At 34.6% G+C, this 19,298-nt stretch overlaps 1 protein-coding gene and 1 long non-coding RNA gene across 2 annotated transcripts in view; one reads left to right on the top strand and one right to left on the bottom strand.

The window, feature by feature from the left end:
* Positions 1-19,298, top strand: part of wnk4a (WNK lysine deficient protein kinase 4a) — a 70,768-nt gene that overhangs the window by 2,686 nt on the left and 48,784 nt on the right. The gene's annotated exons all lie outside the window — the stretch shown is intronic.
* The window catches only part of LOC107562022 (uncharacterized), a 10,529-nt gene continuing 9,586 nt past the window's right edge, over positions 18,356-19,298 (bottom strand). The window contains exon 3 of the long non-coding RNA XR_001605944.1: positions 18,356-18,412. This is a non-coding gene — a long non-coding RNA (uncharacterized lncRNA). The remainder of the gene's footprint in view (positions 18,413-19,298) is intronic.

The raw sequence follows: 19,298 nt of genomic DNA on the forward strand, positions 1-19,298 counted from the left end.
AAATCAGCATATTAGAATGATTTCTGAAGGATCACGTGACACTTTATACTGGCGTAATGCTGCTGAAAATTCAGCTTTGCATCACAGAAATAAATTATATTTTAAAGGACATTAAAATAGAAGCCATTATTTTATATTGTAATAAGATTTAGCAAGATTACTGATTTTTCTGTATTTTTGATCAAATAAATGCAGCCTTGATGAGCATAAGGGTCCATTGTCAAGTCAAGTCACCTTTATTTATGTAGCGCTTTTAACAATACAGATTGTGACAAAGCAACTGAACAGCATTAATTAGGAAAATAGTGTCAATAATGCAAAGTGACAATAGTAAACACTCATTTTTCAGTTAAAGACAGTTCATCATTGAATTCAGTGATGTCAACATCCAGCTCAGTTTAAATAATATCTTTGCAATCATGTCAACGATATCGCTGGAAATGAAGTGTCCCCAACTAAGCAAGCCAGAGGTGACAGCGGCAAGGAACCAAAACTCCATCGGTGACAGAATGGAGAAAAAACCTTGGGAGAAACCAGGCTCAGTCGGGGGGCCAGTTCTCCTCTGACCAGACGAACCAGCAGAACGGAAAAATCAATATAAGACGTAATAAAACAGACGATGAATAATATTAACAGCAATTATTATATGATGCAATCAAACTTGTAGCAAAATGTGGTAGTTCTGTATGTTGTTTCAGGGTTGGCATCATCTGAGGTCCTCTGAGGGGTTGCATCATCTCTTCTCAGGTGTTCTGGATCCAGACTGAAGCTTGTGTGAATCCTAGTTACCACGGGATGTTAATCCCGTGGCAAAAGACAGAGAAACAAATACAAACATAATTAGCGTAGCTGCTGTTCCAACCAAGCAAAAATGATTTGTTTAACCCAAACTAATGAATAATAATGTGCATTTGATTAGATATAACTGCAGTAAAAGATTATGACTGCAGTAAAAGATTATGAGATGCATTATTTGAATGCTTGGCCAAAGAGATGTGTCTTTAATCTAGATTTAAACAGAGAGAGTGTGTCTGAACCCCGAACGGTATCAGGAAGGCTATTCCAGAGTTTGGGAGCCAAATGCGAAAAAGCTCTACCTCCTTTAGTGGACTTTGCTATCCTAGGTACTACCAAAAGTCCAGCGTTTTGTGACCTTAGGGAGCGTGATGGATTGTAGCGTGGTAGAAGACTAGTTAGGTATGCAGGAGCTAACCCATTAAGGGCCTTATAGGCAAGTAATAATATTTTGTAACTGATACGGAACTTAATAGGTAGCCAGTGCAGAGACTGTAAAATTGGGGTAATATGATCATATTTTCTTGACCTGGTAAGGACTCTAGCCGCTGCATTTTGGACTATCTGTAGCTTGTTTATTGAAGATGCAGGACAACCAGCTAGCAGTGCATTACAATAGTCCAGTCTAGAGGTCATGAATGCATGAACTAGCTTTTCTGCATCAGAAACAGGTATCATGTTTCGTAACTTGGCAATGTTTCTAAGATGGAAGAATGCTGTTTTTGTAACATGGGAAATATGATTTTCAAAAGACAAGTTGCTATCTAATATAACACCCAGATTTTTGACTGTAGAGGAGGTAACCGTGCATCCGTCTAGTTGCAAATTGTAATCCACGAGATTCGGTGTACTGTCTTTTGGTCCAATAAGTAATATCTCTGTCTTATCTGAATTTAATAGGAGAAAATTATTGGTCATCCAATCTTTTACATTTTTAACACACTCTGTTAGCTTAGATAATTTAGAAGTTTCATCTGGTCTTGTTGAGATATATAGTTGAGTATCATCGGCATAACAGTGGAAACTAATCCCGTATTTCCTAATAATATTACCAAGTGGCAACATGTATATCGAAAATAGCAGAGGACCTAGGACAGATCCTTGTGGCACTCCATGTTTTACTGGTGATAATTGAGATGACTCCCCATTTAAATGAACAATGTGGTAGCGATCGGACAGGTAGGGTCTAAACCATCTTAAAGCCTGCCCTTGGATACCTGTATAGTTTTGTCATCGATCTATGAGTATGTCATGATCTATAGTATCGAATGCAGCACTAAGGTCAAGTAAAACTAGCAATGAGACACAGCCTTGGTCTGACGCAAGAAGCAAGTCATTTGTAATTTTAACAAGTGCAGTTTCTGTGCTATGGTGGGGCCTGAAACCTGACTGAAATTCTTCATAGAGATCATTTTTTTGCAGGAAGGAGCACAATTGAGCAGACACAACTTTTTCTAAAATTTTAGACATAAAAGGAAGATTTGAGATGGGTCTGTAATTAGCCAGTTCACTAGGATCTAGTTGTGGTTTCTTAATAAGAGGCTTAATGACCGCCAGCTTGAATGTTTTTGGGACGTGAATAAATACGCTTTGCATTGATGTATGGTTTGTTAGGATAGGACAATATTTGGCTGAGATGCAACTATTTGAAAATCTGGAATCTGATGGTGCAAAAAGATCTAAATATTGAGAAAATCATCTTTAAAGTTATCCAAATGAAGTTCTTAGCAATGCATATTACTAATCAAAAATTAAGTTTTAATATATTTACAGTAGGACATTTACAAAATATCTTCATGGAACATGATCTTTACTTAATATCCTAATGATTTTTGGCATAAAAGAAAAATCTATAATTTTGACCCATACAATGTATTGTTGGCTATTGCTACAAATATCCCCCAGCGACTTAACACTGCTTTTGTGCTCCAGGGTCACACACACACACACACACACACACACACACACACATATATATATATATATATCACACATACACACACTACCGGTCAAAAGTTTGGGATCAGAACAATTTTTTATGTTTTCACAGGTGTTCCTTATGCTCATCAAGGCTGCATTTATTTGATCAAAAATACAGGGAAAAATGTAATATTGTGAAATATTATTATGATGTAAAATAATGTTTTTCTATTTTAATATACATTAAAATCTAATGTATTCCTGTGATGCGCAGCTGTATTTTCAGCATCATTCCTCCAGTCTTCAGCGTCACGTGATCTTCAGAAATCATTCTAATATGCTGATTTATGATCAGCGCTGGAAACTGTTGTGCTGCTTAATGTTTTTTTTTGGAATCTGTGATAATTTTTTTTCAGGATTCTTTGATGAATAAAAAGTTTAAAAGAAAAGCATTTATTTCAAATATAATTTTTTCCTAACAATATACACTACAGTTCAAAAGTTTGGGGTCAGTACATTTTAATTCTTTCTTTTTTAGAAAAAAATGAAAAATTGTATTCAGCAAGGATGTGTTAAATTGTTAAGAAGTGATAGCAAAGATATATATTGTTAGAAAAGGTTTATATTTTGAATAAATGCTGTTCTTTTTAACTTTCTACTCATCAAAGAATCCTGAAAAAAAGTATTGCCGTTTCCAAAAAAAATATTGATAATTCTAATAATAAATCAGCATATTAGAATGATTTCTGAAGGATCACGTGACACTTTATACTGGCGTAATGCTGCTGAAAATTCAGCTTTGCATCACAGAAATAAATTATATTTTAAAGGACATTAAAATAGAAGCCATTATTTTATATTGTAATAAGATTTAGCAAGATTACTGATTTTTCTGTATTTTTGATCAAATAAATGCAGCCTTGATGAGCATAAGAGACTTCTTTAAAAAAACATTACAAGTCTTACTGATCCCAAACTTTTGAACGGCAGTATATATATCTATATCTATATAGTTTTTTAAGTTGAAATCGCATTGAATATGGAATTTTGGCTTGTACAGAAGTCGATGCTATCACTAAACGATTCCAGAGCTCATGGTTTAATAGGTTTATTGTTTAAAATCAATTGTCTCAACTGAGAAAATGAATGAGATTTTGACATCTGGAGCGCTGATGTTCTTTCAGGATCAGTCAGGCTCTGTATTCACAATCTAATCAGGGTTTGAGATCAGGTGCAACAACTGTCCCACTGAACAAGGGCACCGCCGCTCTAATCTATGTGCAAATAAGCAAAGCCGGTCTTTGCTCTGCTTCTATGAAAGCTCAAGAACATTATGATGTTGTACCTGTTGGGAGATTTGTAAAATCCCCTGCCCAGGTTTGCATGCATTCTGCTTTAGTCTTTGACCTTGAGAGCAGCCCTCTGTGGAGCCGGCAGCAGTCATGCACGTCAGAGTCAGGCGGCCACTCTTCCATGCCACCTTTTCCACACTTAACTGTGTTAATACATGCGTCCCACACGTCTGTGTTCATTAAGTGAGGTTTTCTCTCGCAGCCTCACGTACAGGAACTAGTAGAGGATAACCAGAGGATAACCGTTTGCTCAGGAGACTTAGGGGAGGTCTCTGTTGAGTTTTTCTTCAATATCAACTTTGTTTCAGATGTTTCCTAAAATACCTTAAAGGAAATAAAAACAGAAACAAATGCACTAAAAAAATGGTGTAGGGTTTACAATTTTCACTCGGAAATTGCTAGTAAATTTCACAAGAAATAGCAAGTAATACAACATTGAATTAAATATGACATTTTGAAGTAGAAAGACTGAAATATTATTTTCTTGTAAAACAAACTCCATAATTACAACTTTGGAAAAAACATTTTTTGCAGTGTAATTCAGAGTAGTGTTGTAAAAATGAATGTGGATCGCAGAGTATGAATTATTTGGTCTTGAAAGATATTGATGGGAGTTTATATTGAAATCATATTGATTTTAGTATATTTTGGCAAATCTGAGCACAGTTTAGATCTCTAAATCAGAAAAGCAGGACACTTCAGAAAAAGTATTTATTTATTGTGACTTTAATTTCAATATCGCTGTCTAGGAGAAACAATTGTAATAGTTATTATTAATTACTATTCTTTCCTATTCTTTTTCAGTGCAAAATTTTATTTTTGAAGTTGTAAATAAATTTTATGTTCCATTCAAAGTGTTTCTTGCCGTTTATTTGAAACAATTTTCTCTCGAACATTGCTAGTAAATTTCACAAATAAAAATACAAAGTATACCCAACACCAATTTTTTCAGTGTATTTTTAAAAAGTATTTTTTACGATAATATTTTAAATGTATTTATTTTTTTTTTCAAAGGAAGACTTTTGTTCAATTGTTGTGTTTCTGTTTTTAACAAAGCTGATTCAAGTGCAACTGCATACAGTAGAAGTTATATTATGATGTCTTTATGTACTTTTTGAAGCTTGAAAGTTTTAGTTGCGTAGTCGCAGTGGATGGACAAAAATGATGAAAGTCTTATGGGTTTGAATTGACATGAGTGTTTGTCATTTTTGAGTGAACTGTCCCTTTAATGGTTTGCATCCATTTAATACTATAATTGGCTTTGCAAAACACGTTTTGTTTTGATAGGACTGATATGAGTGGAACAAGCCTGAGTTAGCAAATTTTGGGACGTAGCCTCCATCTCACAGGAGTTTCTCAGAAGTGTGTAAACAGAGATTAAATGTGCATGTGAGGTGGATTCTGGCATCATGTTGTCCTGTGATGATGTGGGTTTCTCAGGGGAAAGCGAGGATCATGACTCTATTAAACCTGGCGCTGAGATTGATGGAACAGGTGTGAAGCAGGACATGCTGATATGCAGGTGGCCTAGTTCAAAACACTGCAAATGCTCCCAATGCCTAAAGGTCACATTCTTGCTCATTTGAGGGAACAAGCCTTAAGTTAACTGCTGTAATATCAGCTCGAACTAAAGGGTTCAAGAGCTCTAGCTTTGGGCTAGTGATTGAAGCACAGAAGTGATAATTAAAGGATTATTTACTGAATGTCATTTCAAACCCGTTTGACTGCCTTTTTTCGTCAAACACAAAAGGAGATGCTTTGAAGAAAGTTCATGCTGCTCTTTTCCATACAAAAACAAGTAATGGACCTGTTAATTAAAAAAAAAAAACGTTATCATTATAAATGTAGAAAAACTCAAATTTAAGTCATTATTTACTGAGAATCTTTAAAATGTAAAATGATGTCAATTCCTTAAAAAAACAGCATATGAGTTTGGAATGACATGACAGCGAATAAATGACATAATTTTTCATCTTTTTAGTTACTATAATAGCAACAATGTTATAGGATAGATTGTAGTTTTTATTAATATTTGAATTAGAATTCTGTTTTTATTTGAATTTTAGTTAAAGTTTTAGTAATGTTATGCGTTTTCATCATTTTATTAACTATAGTTTTAGTTATTTTAGTACTTAAACTAAAGAAAATGACAAATGTCTAATTTTAATTTTTTTTATTTTTAAGTTACATTTCTAAAAAAATATTTTTTATTTATTACAGTTAATATTTACAGATTTCAGGTAATGAAAATATTTTGCATGGTTTTAGTTTTAGTTTTGATTACCAATAATAACCCTGCATAGCAACTAAATACATCAAAATGAGCTTAAGGCTGGAAATGTTTGAAATGCAGTCTCATGGATATGTTATTACATTCACAGTTATTTATGAGCAACCGTTGCTTTGTAGATTTCTCTTTTAAATCACTTAATAATGCTTTTGACTCTTTCTTGCTGCTTTAGCAGGTCAAGCTAAATCAGTCCTCGTGTGAGTGTATAAAAGTGACTCGAGTCCCTCTGCAGGCCTTAATTACTGTATGTCTGATGGGATCTCAGATGGCTGCATCTGTCACTCGTGTCTGCTTGGTCACGATGATGATGCTGCTCTGACCTTTACTAATCTGGCCTCGTGCAAACCTATATGATGACCTTCCAGATCAGTTCTCCTCATTTGGTGCTGCAGACTCAGTATCCACCTTACCCAAACAACAGCAGACTGCAAGTGAAGAATGTCGCCCTTCACAGTAAAGAATTTGGTATAGAAATGATTTTCACTCAGAAATTGCTAGTAAATTTCAAAACAAATAAACGGCAAGTAACACGTTGAATTAAACGTGACATTTTGAAGTAGAAAAACTGAAATAGTATCTTTTTGTAAAATGTACTCCAAAAATCGTTGTTTTATTTACAACTTCGGAAACACATTTTTACAGTGTTGAGATTACAGATTTCTGAACTAAGATCTTACAAAAACTCAACCAAAACTAAAATGTGAGTGTTGTTTACCTGCCCTTGTGAAAAAGAAGTGTGCTTAATTGTACTGATTGCACACTTGTAGTGTAATATTAAAATTGTATTTTAATTTTTAAAAATGTATTTGTAGTTTTATAAATTAAAATTATTTTGTATTTTAATATTGTTTAAAAAAACTGTACTTGTTGGTTATGTAATAATCATTTAAAAAACCCATTAAAGTGTACTTAATAATCTTAATTACTAATCATTATTCTTTAATAAACGTTTGTCACTACACTTATTTTGATGTGTTGACTAACATACTAACTAAGCACATGTAAAGTATTGTAATAAAAAAAAAACGAAGAAAAAAATTAAAATAAAAAATATATTTAATTAAATAAAAAAATTTAAAACTGTACTTGTAGCTATATAACGTAATATTACGTTATTAATACGCTTTAATAAACGTTTGTCACTACACTTATTTTGATGTGTTGACTAACATACTCAGAACATGTAAAGTACTATAATTAGTTTTAAATAATTAAAATAAGTTAATAAAAAATAGTTAATGAAATAGTTGCAATTTTAACTGTATTGTGTTTTTCAATGTTACGTTCAAAATTAATGTTACTATTACATTTAAAGTTCCAAACTGTCGCAATATGTACAACAGCCAATGATAAAACTTACATTTTATTTCTGAACTGCTGTGAATCGTATTACAACCAACATAATAAAACGTTGCCAGTTTCACATTCATCCGTTTTGGATAAAACTGAATGTGCTTTTAGCGCGACTCAACAGACATTTCATTTCCGAACTTCCATGATATGCACATTATCCAATATAATAAAACGTTGCCAGATTTACATGCCAACTTTTAGTGCCACTCCTGGACATTTCACTTTGAAAGTGTCACGAAATGTGCAAGATGCATCGTAATATACATCACACAGCATTCAGTGAACAAGCTATGAATGGCATTGCCTAATGGGACGGACAAGGAGAACATGTTGTTATTTTCTTCTGAGCGAAAAGAGTATTTTCTGTGGTGTCATTTCTGAGAATCAGCAAAGAGGCAGATCTAATATTTGCAGTCTCGAGTGTGTGGCTTCGCATCTCTTTCTCCTGTCTGGACCTCTGTAAATTTCCAGTCAGTCGTCTCGTGTACGGTTACCCAGCGCTTGGACCTCGGCCATTCACTTCCTGTGGGTCGAGGAAGCTAATGCAATGAAACATGGTGTGTTAGTCAAACTGCAGTGCTGTAGTTCAGAGAATAGATTACAGACGATGCTCAGATACTCTGCTGTGGAATTTTCCTTTGCTCTCAGACTAGAAAGAGAGAGCTGGTGCAGTCAGTGTGATGTGTGTCTGTCACTTCATAGAGCATGTGCATGTTTAATGAGCACATGAAACCATAGCCATGCTTAATGAAACATTCTGGGTTCAATACAAGACACAAACAGTGTCAATGCAGCTTAACTTGTATTGATCCTGGATTATTCTTTTAATGCTTTTTGCACTTAATGCTGTGGATAGATACTCAAACTGGTTGCAAAACATGGTTTGTGATCCTTTAACAGGGTTCAAGAAATTGTATGTTATTGGACCCCTTATCATGATCAATAATTTCTCAGTATGCATGAAGTCATGCTCAGAGTTTGCGTAGCAGAGCATTGTGGCCCGTGGTTGTTGACTGCTTTAAATTTAAATTCTCTGATATGCTTTAATCAGTTTTTTTACACACTCTTTTACATCTGCTGCATGATTGTGTTGGCGAATCTGCTGCAATATCTATGTATTACAAGTAAGCTGAATTTTGCATTTTCTCTAACTAGGAGAATATGGTGCTATAGTAATGATAAAAATCACATATGATGTGATTTCAATTTTTCCTTTCTCTTTGGAGTGTTACAAGCTCTTGGTGCATAAAGAAAATCTGTAAAGTTGCAAAGACTAAAGTCTCAAATCCAAAGAGATATTCTTTATAAAAGTTAAGAGTCAGCCACGCCTACCTAAAACACCTCGTTCGAACACGCCTCCACATATCTATGTCACGATGTGGGAAGATTTGCATAACGCCACCCAAATGTTCACGCAAAGAAAGAAGGCGTAACTTTTATTCTGGCTGTAGTATTGTTGTTGCCGCCGCCATGTCGTGAAGGCGCTGTGTGCTTCGTTGTGAAAGCGAAACTACTTTGTTTGGTCTTCCAAAAGAGGACGATATCCGCTTCGTCATGCCTAGAGCTGATCCGTGCTGGCCGCTGAGGAAATACATCAACTTCACGCTGTGGATCGCCGGATCGGCTTTCACCGTGGACGAAGCGGAGTCCAGCCTGGGGTCGTCACATGTGGTTGCCGCAATATGGTGAGGGGCGTAACATTTCAGTCACACGCTTGAGGTATTCGGCCAATCACAACGCACTGGATAGCTGGCCAATCAGAGCACACCTCGCTTTTTCAGACCGATGAGCTTTGTAAAAATCAACGCATTTCAGAAAGGCGGTACAATAATGTACAGTATGTGGAAAATAATGTGTTTTTTTAACCTTAAACCGCATAAACACATTTCATTACACCAAATACACAAAATAATGTTCTTTTTAGCAGCATCATATGACCCCTTTAAGCAGAAATGCAGTGACTCTGACCTGAAACAAACAAAACAAAACAAACAAAAAAAATATATACAATGATGTCTTATCAGTAGTAGGTTGTTCATACATCATGGTAGTATTTGTTGTACTGTGTTTGATTTATGCTAAAAATGTAAACAATGAGAGTGACTTAATGAATTAATTTTCCTTTTTTAAAAGTATGAAAAAGTTATATATATATATATATATATATACAGTGGTGTGAAAAAGTGTTGGCCCCCTTCCTGATTTCCTTTTTTTTTTGCATGTTTGTCACACTTTAATGTTTCAGATCATCAAACAAATTTAAATATTAGTCAAAGATAACACAAGTAAACACAACATGCAGTTTTTAAATGAAGGTTTTTATTATTAAGGGAAAACAAAATCCAAAACTACATGGCCCTGTGTGAAGAAGTGTTTGCCCCCCTGTTAAAACTGTGGTTTATCACACCTGAGTTCAATTTCTCTAGCCACACCCAGGCCTGATTACTGCCACACCTGTTCGCAATCAAGATTTTTTATATTATTTATTAATAATATTTTTATTTTTTTATTTTTACAAATAGTAACATTTGTTTTAAGAAATATACTCTATAACCCAGGTAACAAGATGACTGGTGTCCTTGATTATTTTTGGTTAAAATGTATTTCAGGGTGCTTTATTACTTGTTCTTTCTTGTAGTTATAAAACGGCCCTTAACATGTTCATCTTGACATCCACGTGAGCACGTCAAGCACTGTGTGCTCTTTTTTTGTAACTGATAAGTGGCTGCTGTTTATCTGACTTTCTCTTCTTGAGTTTTATATCAGCAGTGCAAGAAACAAGCTCTTTCAAAACTGCTGTCAGCGTCTTATCAGCATCTGCCTGCTGGGCAAATATATTCCTTTTTGGTGCAGAAAGAGGCGGGGGGTCGGCAGTGATGTTAAACAGCCCGCGCCCATCACGTACAGCTCACATTCATGTATGAAGACAGTACGTTCTGTGCCAACTCATAGTGTTTCTAGTGAAATAGCCACAAATGGTACATACGTGTGCGGAGCGTTTGATTTACTGCTGCAGGGCAATTATGCAACAAAAAATACGTATATATAACACATTTCGTACTGATGCTAAATGCAGTGAAGCATTATTAAAGATATAGTTTACCCCAAAATGTAAATTCTGTCATAATTTACTTAATCACGATCATGTTATTTTAAAAGTTTGAATGTGCAACTGGTAATAAGAATTCCATCAACATTATGAAGGTCTGTAAATGATGAATGAATTGACGTTCTCTTGTTAACCTATTAACCATCTCATCCCTTGTACACTTTAGCATACATTTAAAAAGATTACTTATGGAAATAATATACTTTAAAAGAATGTTCTTCAGTGTGAACGGAATATAATGTTTTCAGACACTTAAATGCACATTATTTACAGTTAAATGAGAGTTTATTATAGTTTAAATGAATATTAAACGCAATTCGTTGAACTTAAGAGGTAGTTTTTGTGAGTAGAACTTTAGTACATCTTAATATATAATTTCATAATTGCTTCAAATGTTTGAAATATGGTTAAAGTTTACTGCTGAATTTATTGACAAGCATTTATGATAAACTAATAATTTCATCTCTTTTGAAACTATGTATGTCATGTATTTACATTTATTTGAAATTGCACCAATAATGATGAAGTTGCAATTTATTACATTTAAAACATTAACTTTAATGTCAAATGACACATCAAAATAAGTGTACGTCTTTTGTTCTATTGTTTAAAACTCACCAAAAAAACATTATTTAAAAGGTTCTTTAAAGTAAAACGTTTAATTTGACGTTTATACAAAGTGCACTTTTTTTTAAAGTATACTTAAGAAACAGTCATGAAAGTGTCTTTTTAAGTGGCCCTTTATTTCATTAATATTATATTGATTCATATAATTCATATAATATAAAATATTATACTTTTAAGATTTGAAGTACACTACAAGTGCACATTCAATACAAGTGCTTTTTCACAAGGGAACCAAAAACCATTTGACCTATATCATTGCAGCTGGCTTTATCATTATAGTAACTGTAAACCCTTATTGATGGTTTTTGTTTGTATCCAAGATTTGCTGAATGTACAGGACTCTAATCTTTAGAGGTCACTCGTATGTCGTTTGACGTCAGCCCAAAAATGATGACAAGTATGTTATCTTTATTCTTTGTTGGAATCAGAGTTGGAAATGTTGTGAGTTTTGCATCTTAGCTAGGACAGACATCTCGTATATACTGTAGAACGATCGACATTCAAAAACCTGCCGTTGTCATTTGCTCGGTGATGAAAACAGCTAATCTTGGCTACCTCACATTTCCATAAGAATGACTCACTTGGACTTGGATTTGTCGATCTCGATTGGTCTCGGTGTTGAAGGGGTCCGAACAAGCAAGAGGATGGAGAAAGTGCTCTAATGGAGTGAATTTTGTGATTCCAGTCAATATTTGTAAGATTTTTCCATAAGAGGAGATGTCTGTTAGAAAGCGAGCGAGTGAGGGACGGGGAAAGTAAGAGTATCAGAGCTTAACCTTCAAACAGAGAACAAAGAAAGAGGCCAGTCTGTTTCCAAACTCAGAATGAACGCTGCCAGCGATCTAACTATCACTTCATTGTGCTTTTATGTCCTTCTCTCAGCTTGAGGAAAACATTGAGTCATTCTGACTAATGAAAACACCCATACCCAGAAAATCAGTAAATCTGAATGGAAATGGACCAAACAGATTGGCAGAAAGCAGCCGTTTTTTCCCCAGACCACATAATGTAGGCAAATAGCATGAATAAGAAAACTGCTTTTATTCTATTTTTTCCCCCTTGGGAGGAAATTTGTTAATTTTGGCAGTTAATTTCTTAGTCGATTTGTCTAAATCGAAGTGTTTTCACTCGCGGTCTCAGACTGTATGTAACCACTACACTGTAAATCGATATGTTTTACAAGAAAGTACTCTTTCAGTCTTTTAGCTTCAAAATTTCAGGTTTAATTCAACGTGTCACTTGCCGTTTCTTTGTAAATAAAGGAATAGTTCACCCAAATGGACATTTGCTGAAAATATATTCACCCTCAGGCCATCCAAGATTTAGATGAGCTTGTTCATCAGATTTGTATAAATGTAGCATTGCATCACTTGCTCACCAATAGATGCTGTGCAGTGAATGGGTGCCGTCAGAATGAGAGTCCAGACAGCTGATAAAAACATCACAGTAATCCACAAGCAATCCACACCACTCCAGTCCATAAATTAAAGTCTTGTGAAGCCAAAAGCTGTGTGTTTGTAAGAAACAAAGCCAGTACTAAGATATTTTAAACCTAAACTTTTGACCAAAATACGAGTCCATAATCCATAATAACGCTTCCTCCAGTGAAAAAGTCCATCGCTTGTTGTCCTCTCACATCAAAATCCATTAGCATGTTTGTTTAGAACTGTTTTGGACCGTTTTAACTTGTAAACGGTGCTTGAGCTGTGCAGCTTTCTCTCCTGATTCAGACTAGGCAAGTTTTTCACAGGAGAAAGCAATGTTATGCATAGGGGACTTTATGAACAGTTTAAAGTTAAAAACGTCTTGATGGATTTGTTACTTATAAATATGCAGATTTTCGCTTCACAAGACATTAACTGATGCACTGGAGTGGTGTGGATCATTGTTGTGATGTTTTTATCAGCTGTTTGGACTCTCATTCTGATGGCACCCATTCACTGCAGAGGATCCGTTGACACCGAGAGACAGAAGTAGTTAAACAAATGGAAATGCTTGTGAATGATTATCAAATTGTCATTTGATTAAAATGTCTTCCATATAAATAATTGAGAAAAGAGGCTGCTTACCTGCATTAACACTCTGTGATCCCCATCTGAGCGATTGCAGCAATTTTATTAATACCAGTATAGTTTAATGATCTCTAGAGAGATTGTCCCTTAATGATAAGGGGGTCATTCACAAGAACAGGTCAAAGGTAAAATACAAAATCTCCAGCTGTGAAAATTCAGCCCGCGAACCAAGAAGCATGAATCTGTGTTTTATGACGTCTGTTACCTTTTGCTGCTCTGGCCTTTTTAAATCGCCTGCTATATTTAATAGAAAGTGTTAACCTTAGGCTTGTGTGCATTATAAGTTCTTGTGAACAACATTTAAATGCATGTTCTGAAGAGATGGCTGAATGTTCACTCCTGACCTCCTTTCCCAAGCCCCGAAAAAGGAAATGTCAGAAGTAACCATCTACACTTAAAGCGCTTTCTTATGTCAGCACTCCACAAGAACAAGCCTGTTGTCTGTTGCGAAAGTTTCTCTACAGCAGGTAATTGAGCCCAGCGGTACATCTTGTACCACGGCTGCCCCCTTCTCTTTCATGCTGGGGGACTTTAAACTAGCAACTATCCTGTTGCTGTCAGGCTGCCTTATTCTGGTCCAGTCTCGTGTTCATTTGCGTTATTTGTTTGAAATGTTAGACACTGCTGGAATGTATTTCAAGCTCTGATGCGATATTTTCATTATTGGCCTCTCTAATAATGTACTCCAGATGTGTCCTGATTGCCATTGTGGCTTTCTCCAACTAGCCCAGGCTGGTTCGGCTTTGACTCAACACTGAGAAGACACAAAGACACACATACATATGAAATGGGGTCCAAAAGTCTGAGATCACTTGTGAAAATCACTTGTTCTTTTCCAATTTGTTACAATGTTATTCATTATAAATTATATCATCAGCATATTTGAGTGAAAGGTTCACATTCAAATTGTTTTAAACTAATTAGATTTTATGTTTTACATTTATTACAAATTATACCGTGTGATCAGCATATCAGCTCACCAAATGATCCTCTGCAGTGAATGGGTGCCGTCAGAATGAGAGGCCAAATAGCTGATAAAAACATCACAATAATCCACAAGTAATCCACACCACTCCAGTCCATCAGTTAACATCTTGTGAAGTGAAAAGCTGTGTGTTTCTAAGAAACAAATCCATCATTCAGGTGTTTTAACTTTAAACCGTCTCTTCAGGCAAAATACAAGTCCATAATCGATAATAACGCTTCCTCCAGTGAAAAAGTTCATTTCCTCTTCTCCTCTCACATCAAAATCCACTCACATATTTGTTTAGAGCTGTTTTAGACTGTGCTTGGTCTGTGCAGATTTCTCTCCTGATTCAGATAAGACAACTTTTTTTTTTTTTTTGTTCACTGGAGAAAGCAATATTATAGATTATGGACTTACCAGAAGTAATGGTTTGATGTTAAAATGCCTTAATGATGGATTTGTTTCTTACAAACACGCAGCTTTTGGCTTCTTAAGATGTTAAGTGATGCACTGGAGTGTGGGTTATTGTGATGTTTTTATCAGCTGTTTGGACTCTCATTCTGACGGCACCCATTCACTGCAGAGCATCCATTGGTGAGCAAGTGATGCAATGCTACATTTCTCCAAATCTGATAAAGAAACAAACTCATTTACATCTTGGAGTAAATTTACATTTTCAGCAAATTATATTTTTTGTGTGAACTATTCCTTGAAAATCATTACAAATTATATGATCAGAATAGCAAAGTGAAAATGTGAAAGAAATGCCAAAGTCCTAAAAAAAAAAGTAGATTATAAACATACTTGCAATTCATTCAACACCGAAAAACATTAATAAGAACAATATAATCCAATTAGAAATGCATAATTCTACCTGATATTTGTGTGTGCTGTATATGCTTAGAGTATTGTTAGCTTGCTTGGTACCAAACTTTACTGTGCGAGTGGAGGTTTTAGTGTGATAACAAGGTTTACGTGTTGTGTGGTCTACAAAATCACACAAAAGAAATGTAATTAAAAGTAGTGTCGAAACATTTCTCAACTGTACTGCCTTTAAAATAAATCTTATTACAGCTAATTAGGGCTGCACAATTTGTTCAGTAAATCATATTGCAAGTAGTTAAATAAACATTGCCATTATTGCAACAACATGATAAACATCGAGGCTAAAATCTGTCTCTTCAACAATGCTTAGCAGGGAATGGACACCATAACAAATCAGCACAAGCTGTGAAGTCCTTTGGTATCTGCCAATGCTGTGTGTTTAGTGGATATCTATGAGATATAATGCAAAGGACACTTTATTTGGTCGTTAAAATAAAACAACACAATGAGGATGAACAGATCAGATGCCAGAGGAAAGAGAAGAAAAGCGATTGTCTTGCCCATTTTTTCCTCAGTGCTGCCAAAGTATTTTGTAATATTAGGTAACAGAGAGAGTAAAGTATTTGAACAGTTTAACCATTAAGAGCAATTAGAAGCTTTATGTGTTGAAATAAAGTTAACACCTTCATTCCTTGCCTGTCCTCTGATTGGTGTTATTAAAGGGTTACCGAAGCAAAAATGTAAAGTCATTCATCATTTATGACTTAACTTTTGTGTTTGAACACAAAATAAGATATTGCATAATGTCTAGAAGGGATATTAAGAGTGAAATATGACCCAAAATAAATAAATAAAAGTGGTGTATAGGACAACTAAGCAAACTACAAAGCAAAATTAATGAGTTCAAACTGTAGTTCACATGTTTTTTTGTAAGTTCTTTATGCTTCAGTGAGTCGATTATGATTGTAACCTTATTGTGTTTTCAGTTTCTTTTTTCCTTCATAATTCATCTGAATGTCAAGCCTTCTTTGACATGCCCATGCAATAATAGTAGTAACATGAACACTTATATCCATAATGTGTTAACCTCTATTTTGATCTCTTCACAAAGTCATCTTCCTCTCATTCGGTTCACCTCCCGCTTTCTCTTTCTGTGCCGGTCATTATCTCTGTCCTTGCTGCTGCTTTAGAAATAGTAACACTATCAGCTCGTGTATAAGAGCACAATGCCAGTCATTTGCCAGTGTTTCCAGAACAAGGTACAGTCATAATAACTGGTGATATGAGGTGTGGAACCAAATATATGTTGTTCTTATGACCACATTTAATATTAGTGTTAGTGCTCAATATCTCAATATTTTAGAATGAACTACCGGTCAAAAGTTTGAAATATTTAAGACTTTTTAATGTTTTTGAAAGAAGTCTCTTCTGCTCATCAAGGCTGCGTTTATTTGATTAAAAATACAGTAAAAACAGTAATATTGTGAAATATTATTGCAATTTAAAACAACTGTTTTCTACTTTAGTATATTGTAAAATGTCATTTATTCCTGTGATGTAAAGCTGAATTTTCAGCATCATTACTCCAGTCTTCAGTGTCACACGATCCTTCAGAAATCATTCTAATATACCAAGATATTTTAAATTGCAATAAATATTACTGTTTTATTGCATTTTTTTCTCTATTTTACAAAATCTTAATTATTCCAAACTTTTTATCTGTAGTGCATATTGTTTTTATATTGAAGTCAGTTTAATTTTGCACAACGTCATTCGCAGTGCTTCATGGCAAGAGTAGTTGATTCACATTAAATGCAGAGTCTTACCTTTTTGTTATTTTTCCCTAATTTTGCATTGAATCATAGTTTGTGGTGTTATGTTTCATCTCACAGTCAGTTGGTTTGGTTCATGGCATGGAAGTCTTTGTTGAAGGAATTTTTTATTTGTTTTGAAATCCCTATGGAAAGAATTATTGGGGAAAAATACTTCCAGAATCAAGGTCAATGAAGTGTGTGGTCACTGTTGTGCTCTTGCGAGGTTAACCTTCATTTAAAGTCTCTTGTGATCCTGCAAACACACACACACACACAGATAAGGCAGAACGTTTTGTGCAGCCTAGATCCACTCGATGAATACAGTACAGCAGTGCTGTCAATAAATACACTGAAACTTAACCCAGATGAAGGATAAATACACTCTGTGATAGCTATAATAGGATGAATATCATGAAAACACGCCCAGATCACATTCCACCCCAAAATCAATAGGAAAAACATATTTATGTGCTTAAAGAAAATAATGCCTGTTTTGTGCCTATTCATAGTGATTAAGCAAGTTGCCCCAGAATCTCATTATTGTAATACATTTTTGAAAATTATATTTCATGTATTACTGTAAAATGATCATTTTTAAATCAACAAATACTAATATGAATACACTGCAAATTAATTTAGTCTTGTTTTACAGTACAGTATCTAAGCATTCTTACATCAAATACATATACCTGCGAAGCAAAATAACTTCCCAAGTACATGCAACAAAATTAAGTCAGTTTAAATCTGCTAATAGGGTCAGATAAATAAACTTAATTCAAAGGGAAAATAAGTAAATTTTTCTTACCCTATTATTAGATTTTTTCCCTTGTTTTAATCATAAATTCACTTAAAGGGATAGTTCACCCAAAAATGACAATTACCCCCATGATTTTCTTACTCTCAAGCCATCCTAGGTGTATATGACTTTCTTCTTTCAGACGAATACAATCAGAGTTATATTAAAAAAGTCCTAGCTCTTCCAAGCTTTATAATGACAGTGAATGGTGGTCGAGATTTTAAAGCCCAAAAAAGTGCATCCATCCATCATAAAAAGTGCTCCACGCGGCTCCGGGGGGTTAATAAAGGTCTTCTGGAGCAAAACGATACGTTTGTGTAAGACAAATATCCATATTTAAAACTTTATAAACCGTCATCTTTAGCTTCCACTAACTGTCGTACGCGTGTTCACGAGAGAGTGGCGTTCCAGCGGATGACGTGTGTAGCGTAAACTCTGGTGAGAAGTGATGAACGCGGAAGCGCAAAGGAGAGAGCAAAATAAAACAACGGTCTCATATTAAAAAGTACAAAACAAGGATTTATAAAGGAAAATGACGCAGGATTTCGATATAAGCCGAGAGGAGACTGTTTTTTTCTTTGCTGTAAATAGGGGTGGGTGATATGGAAAAAATATCATATCACGTTTTTTTTTTTCAGGAAAATCACGACTCACGATTTTATCACGATTGTTTGTTGATGTTGGTTTTACTATTTTGCAAGTTGCCTGAGCAGTACAGCCAAACTAATTTCCCTATTTTAAAACCAAAGACTTATAAGGGAACAAAATATAAAAAAACGAAAAAATGGCAGATATTTAGGCCAAAGAGTGCAAAAAAAGACATTATTTGATCTGTTTTTAAAAAAATAAGAACAACAAATAAGAAAAGATACACATTACCAATATACAAATAAAACAAACAGTGATTTATTTTTCAGGTACAGCAGGTGTATTTAGCACAGTGGTGGACGAAGTACACAAATCAAGTACTTGAGTAAAAGTACAGATCCGTATAATAAAATATTACTCCAGTAAAAGTACTCAGTTTTCAATTTTACTCGAGCGAAAGTACAAAGTACTTAATTTTTGATGTACTTAAGTAAAAAGTACTGATAGATGAATGTTTATTTTGCAGTTTTATATAGGCTACTTTTATCATTTAATTTTATATGAGCATATATTTTTTATAATCCTACTGCTCAAAATACTTGGGATTTTCCCAAAATAACCAATAAGGAAATAATGAATATAATAAGGAAAACATAATTAGATTTTCATAATGATTTTTTTCTTCTCAAACCTGGTCTGTGGTGTAAAAACACCCCTGGCCAAATGCCCCCAGAGGGCATCACTTCCCACTTTGATAATTACTGTAGTTACCATGTTCTGAACATCACAT

Source organism: Sinocyclocheilus grahami, unplaced genomic scaffold, assembly GCF_001515645.1.
Source record: "Sinocyclocheilus grahami isolate Dianchi unplaced genomic scaffold, SAMN03320097.WGS_v1.1 scaffold802.1, whole genome shotgun sequence".
Taxonomy (NCBI): Eukaryota; Metazoa; Chordata; class Actinopteri; order Cypriniformes; family Cyprinidae; genus Sinocyclocheilus; species Sinocyclocheilus grahami.